Below are 17,411 nucleotides of genomic sequence, written 5' to 3'. Positions count from 1 at the left end.
TATATCATTTTTTTGAAACACCCCTTCTGGTGAAAATAAATTCTTAATGGCCAAATTAGTTTTGTAAATGATCAGTCGAACAGAGCTAAACAGATATTACTTGAGAATGTCTAGGAATACATATGTAGGATGTGTCCATGTACACTGATGTCACAGTAAGATATGAATCTCTGAGGTAGGTGGAGCCTGCAGTATTTTCATAGTTGAGCAAGAACACACCATTTTCAAGGGCACTCCAACTCAGACATCCAAGGAAATGCCTAGACAATCTTAGGGACAGGATCTCCACAGCTCTCTTTGAGAAGATGCACATGGCTTAGGAAAAGAGAAATTGATAACAGGCATGCTGACACCACCAAAAAATGGTGTCTCAACAGAAAGTTGAAAAGAGCTCACTTGCCACTCTGGGAAAATAGTTTACGTTGCATGATTTAACATCCTTCTGTTGCTAGATAGCATGCAGCTTCATGTAGAATAGAAAAGGAGAAATGTGATTGTCCACAATCCTTTTAGGGCTGAAATACTTTCACTAACAGAAAAGTACTATTTTGCTAATTTTATTTTAACTTTCATAAGATAATCATTAAGAGTTGAAACGCAGGATCAAAGCTGGCTTTCCAAGAAGGTGGGAAAATGAACTGAAATGGAATGATTTGAAGGCATGGAGAAAGTCTTCTCTTTCAGCATTGCAATGGTGAAATCCATTTCTTTGGGTGAAGCAATGCAGAAGATTTCCTTTTATTAGATACTGGCAGATCTGCAGTCTTAAAGACATCCCATTATAAAGAATAGACAAACTTTATTGGTTATTCTTCATATACCAGACACTATACTAAGCACTGATGTAGATTATCATTTTTAATACTTATTACCATCTCATTAGGCAAAAACTATAACTACCCCCATTTTACTCAAGAGGGAGTTAGGTTCCGTGAGATTAAGTCACTTACCAAACTCACACACCTAGTAAATGATAGAGCTTGGATCAGAAGTCAGGCTGTTTGACTCAAGTGTGCTCAAAACCACTAGAGGCTAGAACCTTAAAACCATTGCCTTCTAATTATCAGCAGGTATTAAGCTGGCATCCAGCTGGCAGCAAGTTCAGGCGGGAATACAGCCATTCTGGCTAGGGCCAGTGTAAATAATGCTATCTCTAAGGAATGAAAGAACAACCCAAGGAAATAGTAGCAGGACTTTCAGCATCAATATAAAACCTTCAGACTTTTCATGAGCACAGTAGTGAGAGAGAAGACCAGGAAAAGCACTCCATGCCAAGGTGGTGATATCATAGTAAGGGTACGACTTCCTAGGAAAAGAGAAGATTAAATCTACTTCAACTGCATCAAAGTCCCAAACTTCTAGAGAAAGAAAGAAACTTAGAGGTGAATGATTCTCAAAACCTGTCTATGGCAAAGACATTGACTCTACCCCCCAGGATCTATGTTCTCCTCCACGTTTCTCTGTGCCTTTTAAGAGGGTCATGTGATTAGTTGGGGCCAACTGATCTGGAAAAGATTTAAGAGCTGGTGCATGACCCTTCAGCTTTTCTTGCCTCATGCAAGGACATAAACATTTCAATGACAGAGCCAAAGACAGAGTACCTGGAATGTTACAGCAAAAAGGACAGCTTCTGAACAATATTCTATGGTATGTATATACCACATCTTTATTCATCCATCCACTGATGGATAATTAGTTGTTTCCATATCTTGACTATTATGACTAATGCTGCAATAAACATGGTAGTGCAGATATCTCTTCAAGATCCCGTTTTCATTTCCCTTGGATATATATCCAGAAGTGGAGTTGCTGAATCATTTAACAGTTCTATTTTTAATTTTTTGAGGAAACTCCTCACTGTTTTCCAAAGTGGTTATGCCAATTTACATTCCCACCACCAGGGCATATGGGTTCCCTTTTCTTCACATCCTTATGGAATCTAAAAAAAGCAGAACTCATAAAAACAGAGGGCATAGTACTGGTAACCAGAGGCTGGGAAGTGGGTAAAATGGGGGGATTTGGGTCAAAGGATATGAATTTCCAGTTATAAGATAAAAAAGTTCTGGGGATCTAATGTATTAATGGTGATTGTAGTTAATAATATCGTATTATATTCTTGAGAGTCACTAAGAAGGTAGATGTTAAACGTTCTCAGCACACAAACACACACACACACAAAATTATAGGTCCATAGTTTAAATCAAACTTCCAAAGATGGAGCTTGAATCCCTGTCCTTACAAAGCTAGGATATTCTAATGATTAGTAGTTCTGAAAAACACTGTTAGAAATACTGGTAAATACAGTCCCACTCAGCCTTCCAACTTGTTTTCTCTCCAAAGCATACCATTATTGATATGAAAAGAAACAAAAGGAAATACACAGATATGGAAGCTATGTCTTGGATGTCCTAACATTATATGGCAAGGAGCATGGGTCTGATAATCAGCTTTGCTGTTTACTACTGGGTATGGCACTGGGTAAATTACTTAACTCTTCTAAATCTACTTTTTCTCCACCCGGTAATTAGAGCTAAAAATGGCAATACTTCTTGACTGAAGTATTGGCTACACAAATGTGTACATTTGCCAAAACTTATGAAATTATACACCTAAGATGTGTACATCTCATTGAATGTAAGTTTTATAATCATCATAACAATAATAATAGTAACAATAAAAACAGTACCTATTTGGCAGAGACATTGTGAAAATTAAATCAGACAGCCATGGAGAACACTTAGCATGATATCTGCCATCTCTTGGATGTCCAGCTATTTAGGAAATGTATTATATGCTATTATATACCATTATCGGAATATCTTCCAAAGTTACACATACCTAAAACCATGGCAGATTTGGTAAAATGAGAGGAGCTCAGATTATTGTAGATTGTGAATTGTGTTCTTAAGGTGTATTTCTTAAATTTAAGTGCATAAATCCTCTTTACCAAAACTGTTTCATAAAACAAATTTTACACTTACTAGGTATGTTTCTTGCAGAATGTTTTGGATTCCAACCTCAGCTTATTCATGATTTATAATTTTGCAAATGGTGCATGCTCCAACACACAATATGTATTTTGTTATGCCTTTGCTATAATTAATCAAGCAAAAAATGAGTATTATATTTCCTAATGACAACTTTGTGCCTGCAAAGAAAAATCTTGCCATGATGTTAATACATCTATATGGTCGCCTGCATCAAAATGCACAATCCTTAATTCTAATTTCAAGCTTTAATTGCTATAGGCCATGATAATAAAGGATTTTTGTAAAAAATACGCTTTGTGTAGGTTTTCTCTTTAAGAAATGCAGCCAGTATAATGATAGATGACACACAGAAAACCACAGGATAAAGAATATCAAGCATTACAAATGTGTTTGGAGAGAGAGAGAGATTAAGTTACTACAAATTTTAATTTACTGGAACCCAAGAAAACACACTTAACAATGATAGACTTTAAGGCAGAAGTTTTTGTTGTTAGAGATGTGTAAAATGTAATATAAACTCTTCCATGAAGAGGATCCCAGAAAGTGTGAATGTTTACTGAGGTTCTGTTCTGTGCCTTGTTTTGTGATAGAAACTCTAGGGATTCAAACCTTGGGAAAAGCAAGATACCTTTCCTAAGAAACATATACTTTGTGTAGGGAATGTTGCCCATAGTTGGGGTTTTGATAAATTGCCAGTCTCCTGTCTCTGGAACTCAGAACAATAGCAATGAGAACAACAAGCTGAGATTAAAACCTTAAAATAAAATAAATGATAACTATGATCATCATAAAGAGACAAATGACTCCGGGGCAACAGAAAGATTTGGGGGTAGCAAAATTGCTAATATTAACATATCTGAAGTAACATATGTCTCTCAAAAGCAAGAGGAGCCAGAGATGAGACAGATTTACAATGTATCCCAGCAAGGTATGGGGTAGGAGGTGGGAAAGCGAGGCCAGACACGCCTCCCTCCCCTCTGGCAGGGCTAGTCCTCTATTACTGGGAAGACAAACAGGCTAGGAGTGTGAGGCCACTCACAAGTTGGATCATCCCTGTGCTCTTTCATTTGTGAGGCTTCCAAATCTGTGATTCTAACAGCTCTTATCAGACAATTCTGAATGCACATGCACACACTTCCTAGACTTCTCATTGTTCCAACTTCATTAAAACATTTAGTTTCTTATTAGCAGTTGATATAAGTTGGCTTTCTCAAAAGAAGACAGTAAATATGCGTTATCTACTATTTCTGTATAGCTTACATATAGTTTTGTTTTTGTTGAATCCTCTCAACAGCCCCAATAGGTAGGTATCATTATCCCATATTTATGTGTAACCCAATGTCCTCTCTTCCTTTACTTTATAAGGGTGTAGGGAAAGTACTCAGATTCATAACTCAGCCTCCTTTAATAATACCCCAACTCCCCTAAAATAACCCAGTGTCATAAAAGCATTATCAAACATGATAAAACTTACTGAAGGTGTTAGGCAGGAAAATAAGAGGACTTATATTGCATCTATATGGGAAAAAAAATCTCTGTTAGACATTCCTCTTCTCCATAGTTACTTCCTAGCTTTGAGACCAGTAGTACCACCTGCATGTGTGATGTAGCAGCCAGGTACAATTTATATCTACCTTGACTTTGACTCCCAATTTTTCACCTCTCAACCATTCAAAATGTTTACACAAAGAAAAAAATCTGGAGCTATGGTGTCCTTGAGAAAGTAATTTGGGAACCATTTTTCTCCACCTAAATATTTTCTTTCTGTTCATCATTCATTCCACATATTATTTATTTGTTTGAAACACATATGGGACTCCACTTAGGAGAAATTATGATGAATGAAGTTGTCCATTGCCTTGCAAGTAGTTGGGGTTGTGGGCTTCTGTTCTGTCCAAATCTCCTCCACTTAACATTGAGATAACTCAAGTGTTAGGAAAATGCAATAAATGTTCTGATCAATCACCATTTTGGGGATTCAAACTAGACTGAATTCTTGGAATTGCAAAGCTAAAGGTCAAAGCCAAAGTTGGTTTACCCTGTGAAGTCACCCAAAGATCTACAGTTAGTATTTCCCCAGTGATACTACAACCTGCAATGTGCCTCTTCTCCCACTTGCATGGGAAAGCAAAGTAGACATGGCATAACAACAACAACCAAAACAAACAAACAAACAAACAAAAAGAATCCAGTACTATAAGACAGAAGATAGAATATGATTCAGAATTTAATTTTGTGATTCAGAGGATAGCTTCTCTAGGAACTTGAGAGAAATCCCCAAGAATCATAGCAGTGAATACAGATTTTGTCGTGATGGTAGCTCTTGAAAGATGACTGGAAGAAACATGACACACGTAACAAAATAGGCACAAGAACTTTTTATATGCTTTCCATACATTTAGTCCAATGAGCCTGGCATGTTTGTCTGAATCAGCTCATCCATTTGGGTTCTTTAAGTCCCTTGAGGGAAGAAACTATCAAAATTGCTTAGAACCATTTGCCTTTGGATGCATGTTGAATTTTATTATTCTTGATGTACTGATAATATCTCAAAATCTTCTTATCTTTTATTTTCCAATACTATTCAAGTCCTTCTGCTTACCCGACCTAAGTCCTTCTTGATTTTTGAGAAGACATATAAGCCACACAACATAAATTGATTTGTTCTCATGCAATTGTGAGGCACCTCCTCCTATGAAGGATGCAGTGGCCACAGAATCCAATGGATTCATAAGAAAAATAATTGTAATCTAGACACAATGGCTGTAGTGTTACTACCTGGCTCATGCTATACAGATTGCTTCTTCTCCTAGAGCCTCAGTGCCATAAAACTGCAAAATGAAATTGATAACATCTCTGCTCAGGACCGCTGTGTAGATTAAGTGACACAGTGTATGCAAAATGCAAAGGGTCTAGCAGAGGGAATATGCACCTGTTCCACAGTAGCCACTCTGCAAAGGGTTCCTATTATCTGACTATTAATAGTAATTGTAGTAGTAGTAGTCATTGTCATCGTCTTTTTTTTATTTTTATTTTTATTTATTTCTAGGAGAGAGAGAGAGAAACACAGTGTGAGCAGGGGACGGTCAGAGAGAGAGGGAGATACAGACTCCGAAAGAGGCTCCAGGCTCTGAGCTGGCAGTCAGCACAGAGCCCGACGCGGGGCTCAAACCTATGAACCGCGAGATCATGACCTAAGTGAAAGTCGGACGCTCAACCGACTAAGCCACCCAGGCACCCCCATCGTCGTCGTCATCTTAACATTAATAGAAATAAACTTTGAGCCAAGGCATATGGCACCCTAACTAGACCTCCTACAATTTCTATGAAAATATGTACTGAAAAGAGATCATGGTCATGCTGTAATATTCTCCCCTACCCACAGCACAAGGCCCCTGTGAAATGTGAGTATCCGTCAAATGGACATACAGGCTGAGTCCCTCGGTCTGAAGTGAACCAAAGCTCTGTATTCTGAGGAACACAACATCTAGTGGCAGAGGCCTTTTCTGGCCAGAAATCATTCTAGATACTGAGAAGCATGTGCTCTCCCTCCCCAAAGCCTCCATCCATTAGCCTCAGTTTTGTACCCCCTGGGGCCAAGCAAAATAAATCTAATCACTCTTCTTCATGACAGCCCTTTAGATATTTGAACAAAGTGATCATGTACCCCCAGAGCATTCTCTTCTCCAAACTACACATCCTCAAATCATTTCTTGATGTGGCTCACATTCCATGGCCTTTAGTGTCCTTATGGTCATCATGACATCTGGGACTTAAAACTCTAACACTGTCTGTGGCAGACTACAGAGGACAGGGAAGCACTTGTTATCTGTATTGGATGTTTATCAATGTGGTTAAACAAGTTGACAATCTTTTTGTATTGAAACTTATCAGGCATATGATGAATTAAAACATCCAGATCTATGATGTGTGAATATCTGCGCCAGTAAGTTGTATATGTATTTTTGCACATACTTCTCTCTTTCCCTTTCTCTCTCTCTCCCTTCCTTCCCCACTTCCACTAGAAAAGTTTCAATCTCATGATCATGTTATGAGACTTAGAAGAGTCTAAATGAAAACTTCTTAGGAGAGTGCCTGACCCATGTAAGCACTAAATAAACATTAGACATTATTCTTATTTTATCCTCACATGCACCGTGACAGGTTATATATATGATATGTATATATCTGTGGATATCCCCAAATTATGAATAAAATATGGCCCCTACCCTTAATGAATAAAAGCCTTTGGAGGATTTTTTTTAATGACCAGTCATTGCTATATTGGAATTGGGCACATGGTACACAGAACATAAAGGAAGAATATTAAACTAATAGTGTTGGTAGGAGAGAGGAAGGGGGTAAGGAGGATCAGGAAACTTTTCTGGAGGACAGGACATCTGAACATAAAATTTACAAACAATATATTGGAATTAGCTAAAGCATGCATGGAGAAGCTTGTTCCAAGCAGGGGGAAGGAGGTTTTCAAAGGCAGTGATGCTATGGGCATTTGGAGACAGGCAGAGTTTGACAGGTTTTCATGCATTTAGCTCTAGGATACAGATGCATTATACAATGTTAAATGTCCAGTTTATAGGAAGTGTTCATCCTCTCAGACTGAATCCTTGTCAGTTTATATCTGAGAAATACCCACATGTTCTGGAATGAGAAAACTATGTGTCGGCATCCAAACTCCACAATTCTAAGCTGAGTAAACTTAGACATACAGCTTATCACCTAGCATTGTAGTTTCCCACAACAGGTGTAATGAGATTGAGCAATAATATGGGGAAGACACCTCCCTTCTACTAACTGATTAGGACACTGCCACCTTTACTGCTATGGGTGTTTTCCACTTATGATCTGATATTTAAAACGGATATTGGCCAAATACAACACATACGTATTCTAGAAGCCACACTGGTAACAAAAGGAAAGTAAAAGATGTTTCTCATGGAAAAGCAATTACTGGGTGTTGGCATGAGAATGATGGATAGGACTAGGAGGAAGGGGATAGAGAGGACTGACTACTATTTTCAGCTGCTTTCCTGCTTCAAAACCATACCCCCCGTTTAAGTGATGATTTGGCGAAATCTCTGTATGTCTTCACCAGAATCTTCTGTAAATACACAAACTTTTAGCTGAAAAAGATAGCTGTACTCCACTTTTTATATCTGCCACATCCTAAACAGTTTTATCTGATGATTGATTATTTTGTAGCACATCTTCCTATGTTTGCTTCCGTGAGTCATCTGACTTAAAGAAATTAGACTGTCTGGGTGCATTTTCCCCCTTCCGTTGAAGTAAGCAAAGCTATAGGAGGAAAGCACTTCACACTGTAAATACACATGGTAAATTTTGTTTCTTTAGATAAACATTTCTTAGTCAATCAAGACTTCCTTGTACGAAAGACTAAATGATGAGTGTATGTCACAAAGCAGAGAACTATTAATGCAATTTGGGCCACCTAATGGATTCTGCTTTAACTGTTTTTCCTTTATATTCTATACCAAAATCTCTTTTTAAGAGCTGGCATGACATGTGGGATTTTTTTTTCCTCTTCTCTGTCATCTCTCTTCCCATCCATCCGTCTTCAAACATCTCCATTGGCAGTAAAGGTTAGCACACATTTATTGAACCTACCATATGTTTGTGTGCTTGAAATGCGGTGATGAAGTATCAATAATTATTCGTCTCTAGATATCTCTCACAGAGAGACAGGAGTGAGACAGGCAAACACAGGGGATAATACAATGTGGCAAAATCAAATTATACACAAGATTGTCTGTGGCAGGGAAAGGTCAGGGGATCTTTTCTGAAATGTTTGATCCCTTAGCACAGTTCTGAAAAATGTCAGGTAATAAGGAATAGGAGGGAAAGGGTGGGGGGTAAGGGAGGAACACATTCACTGAATATTTACTATTTTCTAGGCACTGTGAATTGTCACTTTTCTCACTTAACAATAGTTCTCTGAAGTTACCATTTTACAGATGTGGAAACTGATCCTCACAGAGATAAAATATTTTCTCAAAGCCAGAAAAGGCTATTAGCAGGGTTCAGACTTGGGCTGTTCAATTTCCAAGCCCATTTACCATGCCATGGGATTCTGTATCTTCCCCGGAGAAGAGCAGAGGAGGAAACAGGTGAACAATGGTGTGGACGTTTTAGGTAAGAAAGAGAGCAGCTGAAAATCCTTGGATCCAAGGAATAGCAAAGAATTGTTGACAAATGACCCTGAGTGGCAACAAGAAGGGATCTGACTGACCTCCACATTGAGCTCTGGGGTAACCTCAAGGCCGTTGTTTATCTTCGGGCCATTACCACTGCCTCATGTCCTATTTAACCTGTGTTTCAGAACAGGCCGCCAACGGACACAGAGTCAATATAAATGTATCCTTTGGACACAGTTTTGAAAAACTATGCCTGGAGTGACTGTAATCAGTAATCATGGGCTTTCAGAGGAAAACAGGAATGTACACAATTTTGGGGCAAGCCTCCTCATTCCACACAAAAAGAAGTGGCTCAGAGCTAGGCAAGTATTTGTCCAAAGTCCGAGTTCACAATCCAGGTCTTCTGCTCACAGCAGAGTGATATATATTTTTAGCTAATTAAACATCAGATGCCACTGCCTTCTTGACCCAGGAAGCGATTTGTGGGCACAGGAAAGGCGAGCAGCCTAGTGCCCAAAATGTGTTCGTGAATCCGCAGCCTGTGGAATCTTACTTTGCATACCTGATCTCATATTCACACACCTGGTCATCCTGCAGACTTCTCTTAGGCAATAATAAGTACCTATCCAGTTGGTTGGGTCAGTCCCATGAGAATGATCCTTGACATCTTTCTCTCTCTCACCTGCCATAACCAATTCAACCAAAAGTCCTGCTTCTTTTTCCAAAATACACCTAAGGCATCCCTCTTGGCCACCAAGGAGTAGTCCAAGCCAGCAGCCCTCTCTCCTGGTTAACTGCCATGGATCACTTGTGTCCATGCTTGCTTCCATTGTCCCACAGCCAAAACACTCTTTGTCAAAAATACAATCAGATCACTTCGAAAGAAAGAAAGAAAGAAAGAAAGAAAGAAAGAAAGAAAGAAAGAAAGAAAGAAAGGAAGGAAGGAAGGAAGGAAGGAAGGAAGGAAGGAAGGAAGGAAGGAAGAGTGATTCCATATTGCCTGTTGCACTTGGGGTACAATTTCCTTGTCCTACAAAGCCCTGGATTATTTTTCTCTGTGTACTTCATAAGTATCAGGCTTATGAATCTTCTTTAGGTCCTCAATTGCCCCAAATCCCATCTTGCTTCAATGCTCTTACACAATCTACTCCTTCCATGGAACATTCTTTCCCTATATATACTAACTCTTCTGCGTATTTTAATTCTCAGCTGAAAAATAACAAAAGCTTCCCTCACTTCCCCTTATAATCTATCCCATATAAATTAGTTCCTCAGTGATAATTCCTTGCAGACTCTGAGCAATCACATCACATTTAATTATTCACTTATTAGCAAACTGACTTTGAGTAAGCTGTTCAATTCTCTGAGCTTTCTCATCCTCGCCTATAAAATGGGCATACTTTGTAGAAGAGTTGTAAATAGCAGAATTAATGCACTTAATAGGCATTCAATGAATAGCTATGAAAAGTGTTATTCTTAAATAAAATACCCATAGCCCAAAACAATGCTCTGTACAATAAAAATCAGTCACAGCTTACGACCCAGAAGTAACAGGACTATCAATCAGAATAGAGAGACTTTTCTGGAATACCACTTCCAAGAAGGCTCTTAAGCCATCTGTGAATATGCCACCTGTGCATTCCATTTTGACCTACCTGTGTTTTATGAAAACACCACTATTAGCTCTTTTCCATCAAAGAGGCCATTGAAAAGAGGAGAGAAACATATACAGCTGGGTAAAACACTGAAATACAGCTTATGCTGCTGAAGTTCATCTGTCTTAAGCTGAGGACTCTAAAGAAAGATTTTTTTTTTAATGTTTTATTTATTTCTAGGAGAGAGAGAGACAGTGTGAGCAGGGGAGGGTCAGAGAGAGAGGGAGTCACAGACTGAAACAGGCTCCAGGCTCTGAGCTGGCAGGCAGCACAGAGCCCGACGCGAGGCCCAAACCCACGAACCGCGAGATCATGACCTAAGCGAAAGTCAGACGCTTAACCGACTAAGCCACCCAGGTGCCCCTAAAGAAAGATTTTTTTAAGAAAACTTCTTCCTCCATTGGGTAACAATGATTTCTGCCTTCCCCTTCTCAACACAGATAGACAACATTTCAACGTTCATAAAAATTGGAACACAGAGCTAACTTAAATCCTGTTGTCCATTGTAGACTATTTGCAAAGCAATCCAGTACCGATCTTGAATAACATTTCCAATGGTTCTCCTGGAGCACAAACACATTTAAATGCGCCTATTCACAAGTTTAAAAAAGAATGTAAATGTATGCACATATGAACATTGAAATAGCCTTCTGTGAGGCGGTTTAATAAGCCAATCTCTTAGTCCATACAGCAAACAAACTAGAATTAGAAATCAGAAGCAGAACTGTCATTATGCATACCTGTAATTCATTTTAGGAAATTCATATGTTCCCAAAAAGTTGTCTGCATGCCACCATTTTGTAAACTGGATAATATTTTTCAAAACACTAGAGGAGGTAGCTGTTTTAACTAGCATTTGAATGATACCTTTGGTAAAGTGAAGAATCATTTCTGTAATATGAATAATTGGCATCATTAAATTCACTTTGTAAACAAGGGATACTTGTACCATGTTTAGATTCAAGCAGATGATCCATCTGCTCTTGGTTTGGGGATTCATTCATTCAGTTAGCATTTTGCATGCATTTGCTATTCATGTATTCATTCTACAAATATTTACTGAGTGCTTACCATATGCCTGGCACTGTATTAGATGCTGAAGACACAGGAATGAACAAGAAAGATGATATCCTTCGTCCTCCTGAAGCTTGTACCCTAGTGGGGCAAAGTGACAATAAAAAGAGGTAAATAAGAATATACAATACAATCTAATGTGGGTATATGTGTTACAAAGAAGAATAAAGCAGTCTAAGGGGATAGAAAGGGATGGGCTGTAGGGGGTTGGAGTATTGGGTAGGTGATGAGGTTGATGGAAGAGCCAGAGAAGTCCTGGTTAAAGAGGCTAGGAGCAAATGAAGAAGCAAACCAGGAGAAAGACTCAGGGCAGGGTGCTTAAGGCAGAAGAAACAGCAAATGCAAAGATTCTGAACAGGGAGTATGTTTGTACTTGAACAATAGCAAAAAACAAAGTGTGGCGTCAGGGATCCAGGGGAAGATGGGAAGATCAGCAAGGTACTCAGGAGCCAGCCCATGACGCACCTTTTAGACTACAGAATGGAGGTATGCATGAGGCAACTGTTCTCAGCATCAGTAGGGGCAAGGGATGGAAGACTCCTAGAAGCCATAGATATCTGCCCACCATGGAAAGGGACAGTTCTACAAATAGATTAACATGCTTCTATCTTTTTTGTTGTATCCTCTTTATTTCTCTCTTACCTTCACTGCTTCTATTGCCCTTCCCTCTCTCTCTCCCTTCTTTCCTTTCACTCTTTCACGAATATTTATTTTGTATCTGTTGTGCCTAGGGATCTGATAGATGTCCTGGGTATAGAGAAAAGTTCTGCCTTTTCCCCACACACTCCCCATTCATATCAGAATTAGGACCTGTTGCATGAGCTTCTCCATTGGGATGATTTGTAAGTGAAACACATAAGTTGGAACCCTAAATCCAAAATGTACCTGTTGTATTATAATGGGCACTGCATATAATTTTCTTATTATTGCAATTCCCTAATCTGTAAAATAGGAATAATAATAAATACTTTGGTGGGATGTTTTAAGATTTTCTAGTTTTATATATAAGCTGGTGATCATTATTATTACAATATTATTTCTACTTGCTTTCTTCCTTTAAAACTTGAACCTTAAAGTTAAAGGAAGGGCATAGTTCCAGGATTTGGTATGAGACTGAAGCTGTCTTCTTATTATCTCTCTTCTAATGTCCTAGAATATTATGTTCCTGATTATAGGATATAGCCCATGAGATATGACAACCCAGGACAACCCAGCATGGAGGCAGGATGAAAGTTGTTTGTGCCTGTGGAGACTGTATTAATGTTCCCAACTCTTCACCCTGCTCTGTATCCATACCTTTTGCCAAGCAACTTTGCAGTTTCTCTCACTAGAAAAGCAGATTATATTTCCCGACCCCTTATCTTTCCATCTGACCATGTGGTATGCTTTGGCCAACAAAATGAGGTAGAAGGAACAGTTTCTAGCCCTAAGCCTACACCACAAGGGGCCATGCATATTTCTGTGTGACAACTTGTGCAGTTGCTATTGCCATGAGAATACACCCAATCAGATCTCAAGAGGAGGATGAGAAATACAGGAAGCTGAGCTGTTACCATAGCCTAGCCCAGTCTGGAGCAGGCAACCCCAGCCAACCCACAGCTGAGAAAAAATAATTGTTATTTTAAGCCACTGGATGCTGGAGTCCTTCATAATCTAGTATATTATGATATATATTTGATATATATTGTGATATTTGACTGATATGCTGTCTTAATTTAATCAAAATATTCATTAATAATCATTATCAATTAGTTAAGTATTTAACAAAGTACTGTGGATACGAGCATAAACCAGAAGGGTCTCACCCTTGCCCTTAGGGAACTTACAGTCTAGGTGAGGGAGGAAAACAAAGAAATGCTACTGGTCAGAGTAGAAACGTTTCAGAGAAGGGGATTGCCTGGAATCAGGGTTTACCCGGAGATTACTGGTTGATAACTCCTAGTGGTGGAAAGGGGAACTGCATCTCTGAGATGCTCTCACTCTAATGAAGAGTAGGAGTGAGATTCCAGAATGTCAGCTCTGGAAGGATCCTCCGCAGAACTTATCATGGGTGAGCTCTCATTTACAGCTAGGCTCAGAGAAAGAGAATGACTTACTCAGGGTGACTCAGTGAATTTGTGGCAAATCTAGGACATGAACCCAAGGGCACTCGCCCCCAGGTTTGGCACATTTAATTCTAAAAATGACCTTAGCTGGGTCTTACAATGTCAGTAAACTTTGAATTGCCATAATATTCTTGGCCAGAAGTTTTATTACAAATACCACTTAAAATAAGATTAATTTCCACAATTATTATAATTCGTAATTGTAACATGGTTCCTTTCTTGCTCAGGGTATTTAAGGTGTGATAATAATCAGACCTTGTAATTAATAACAGTAATTAATACCTTTCATTTATTGAGGCTCTCCTCTAAGCACAGTTTTTATGGTTTTAGATAAGTGGGCACATTGAATAACTGCAACAACCTAGGCACAGATAATAAGCTCCATTTTATAGAATTGGAAACTGAATCTCATGGAGATAAAGTCCTTGCCCAAAGTCATATAGCTGGTTAAGTGGCAGAACCAGAAATCAGACATAGATCAAAAGTCTGTGGTTTTTCCACTTTTCTCTGCAGACCCAGCTGTGGGAATCTTTATCTGAAATGTTGGTTCACAAATGGTATTCCTATTCCATCTTTCTCAATGTTTTCCCTCTGTCTAGAGAAGGCATGACTGGAGCCCACTGCAATGTGATAAAACCATCTCCCTGCTTGGATCCTGCTTCATTTTTTACACCTTATACCAAAGGATGCCTCCGGAGCACGGGCTTTGAGAAGACCTAGGGGAGCCTGGAGCTTCTAAGTGGAAACAAGGAACTGACTCAGCAGGGCCTGGCTATCTTCAGAGTCTGAGGAGAGGCCCATCAAAGGGATGAGAGCCTGGTACCTTTGATGAAGGAACCAACAGGAAATTATTAGCCTCATGCTGACAAGGACAAAGACAAGAAAAGGGCCATTTGGGCCTCATCTCTGTCTCGACTGGAAGAGGCAGGAAGCAGAAGGGGCTGTTTATCCTGGCTCCAGAGCCACGTGAACCCTGGCTTCCTCTCCCGAAGAACAAGGTGAAGGAAAGGTGAGGCAAGTTAAGATAAACACCCAAACTTTTGGCTGCCTGGAGGAACTGAATCTTTTAATTTAAGCTGTCAGTAGGTTCTTTCTTCTTCTCTCTCTCTTTTCCTTTTTTAATCTAAACTGTAATCACACAATACTCCACCCAAATGCTTGATATGGATTTCTAAGACAGATCCTAACATAGTCATAAAAAATCCCCTCTGAAATGTGCACTTTGTACTGTGTCTATGTGTAGGTGTGTTTAAAATGTCACGAACTGGAATACCTAACTCTAGTTCCCAGGAATTAATCACTTAGAAGAGTGAAAGGGGGAAATTAAGTTGCTTTAACACTTACAAGACTCCAAAGCAGGCGCCAAAATAGAACTTACTGAATAGATGTATGGTTATCTTTCCATAAGAACTAAAACTCTTTTTTTTTTTTTTTTAATTTTTTTCTGTAAATTTGCCTTTCAAAAATTTCCCCCCTAAGGCACAAATGCAAGTCACAGACTCTCACAGATTCCTCACAGGGAATAAAAGTGTAAAAAGAAGTGTTTTGGGGGGAGGGGTGGGGGAGCTGGTGGGTTTGGCCTTTTTTAAAATTACAATTCAATGAATTTTAGTTAAAATGTGTAGATTTCTGCAGCCATCACCAACATCTGATTTTAGAGCATTTTCAACACCAAACAAAGTTCCCTCATGTCATCTGTAGTCAGCTTGTATTCCTACTTTTAGCCTGGACGACCACTGATCTGCTTTCTGCCTCTATACATTTGCATTATATATATGGAATGATACAGTATGCAGTTTTGTATCTGGCTTTTAGCATGTTTTCAAGGCTCATTCCTAATGTAACATGCATCAGTATTTCTTTTATTTTTAATGCTGAATACTATTCCATTTCATGGATATACCACATTTTATCCATCCAGCTATTGGGGATAACGCTGCTATGAATTTTCAGACACATATCTTTGCGTGGGTAGGTTTTCAGTTCTCTTGAGTAGAATCAGAGACACAGAATTGCTGGGTGGTGCAAAGGGATATTGACTGCTGCTCTACAGTAGGTTCGACGGATTCAGGTATGCTCTGTCAGTGGAGACCTATCAAACAATTCCTGACTTTTAAAACCAGCTGATACTACCTTTTATGAACGGGACCGTCTAAAAACAAGCCCCCCCCACCCCAAACAACAACAACAAAGCAAGAAAACAGCAAAAACAAACAAACAAGCAAACCCAACTGCTTTCACTTGATGAATTTTGAACAGGAACCAGGGGGTAATTTCCAACTAATATCAGATCACAAGTGTCCAGGCTCCGTCCTTGGACTCGCCTCCAAAATGGAATTAATTGAAAATTTTCTCATGGATCCAGAGATGCCCTCACCATCACTGATCCTGGACATCTTTGTGGACGTGTATTGCGACTGGCAGAGAATTCACGGTCCCTGAATGCTCCCGTGGCAAGGACGAGAAAACCCTGACAATAGTTAGTATGGACAAGCGCAGAATCCAGGTAACTTCTCTCCTGTGTAACGTCAATCACGCGCGGAAGCCGCGCGGTGCGAGCAGCCCATTGGCTTCGCGGCGCCCTACCCGAGTTGGGGGACTTTCGGCGGAGGCCTCGGACATGCTGAAGTTTTAGGGCTTACAGCACCCGGGAGTGGCAGATACAACGACAGGACCCGAGGGGCTGAGAGGAAGCAAGAGTGTGGAGGGGCTCAGGTCAGGGCCCACCCTGAGGAAGAGGCGGTAGACGCAGGCACAGCGTGCGACTCACCCGCGCGCGGCGGCGAAGCGCGGAGCCTCGGCGGCCTCGCCAGTCGCTCGCACCTGGCGTCCGTGAGGCGGGGGAGCTCCGTACCCAGTGCCCTGAGGCCCGTCCCCTTAAGGCCTGTGGGACGCGGGGGTAGAGGCGTGGGGAGCAGATGAACGAGGGGACGCCCCCTCCCCCAGCCGAGGAAGGGCAGTTTAAAAGCCACGGCCACAGGGAGGTCGCGGGGCGCGCGCTGGAAGCCGGCCCGGGGGTGGGGGGGGCCATGGCTTTCTAATTTATTATTCACATTCAGATTTGCAGGTAATATAATAATGTGAACTCTGATATCTAAGGCCAATATTTTCAGATTGTGTAGAAAGAACTAGCAGAAAATAAAAGTAGAGAGTATTACCACTGACAATGAAATGGAGTACCATCTAACAGAGATTTCTACTGGAAATACAGCAGATGGGCCTGGATTGAAAAAGGCAGAGACTAGCTCATAATTTTCTGTGCCATCAGGGATGGATTCCNCGCGCACCGTCCGAGGCTTTCTCTTCCTCACTTGCCCTCGCTTTCCGTTAACTCCGCGGTGCCTCTCCCCGCCGTCGCCCCGCTGTCCCCCCGCGGCCAGCTTAGCCAGCTCCTCCGCGGGCCCGTCGCCGCTGCCT

General features: G+C 40.3%; 1 long non-coding RNA gene across 1 annotated transcript in view; it reads right to left on the bottom strand.

Moving 5' to 3' along the window:
- LOC144224485 (uncharacterized) overlaps positions 1 to 16,964 on the bottom strand; it is an 85,249-nt gene extending 68,285 nt beyond the window's left edge. Inside the window, exons 1-2 of the long non-coding RNA XR_013333058.1 lie at positions 16,765 to 16,964; positions 11,887 to 11,970 (exon numbers count right to left, since the gene is read on the bottom strand). This is a non-coding gene — a long non-coding RNA (uncharacterized LOC144224485). The remainder of the gene's footprint in view (positions 1 to 11,886; positions 11,971 to 16,764) is intronic.
- Positions 16,965 to 17,411: the final 447 nt, after the last annotated feature.

This window comes from Crocuta crocuta, unplaced genomic scaffold (genome assembly GCF_008692635.1).
Source record: "Crocuta crocuta isolate KB4526 unplaced genomic scaffold, BGI_CrCroc_1.0 scaffold152, whole genome shotgun sequence".
Taxonomy (NCBI): domain Eukaryota; kingdom Metazoa; phylum Chordata; class Mammalia; order Carnivora; family Hyaenidae; genus Crocuta; species Crocuta crocuta.
This window is presented reverse-complemented; position numbering and strand designations above follow the sequence as displayed.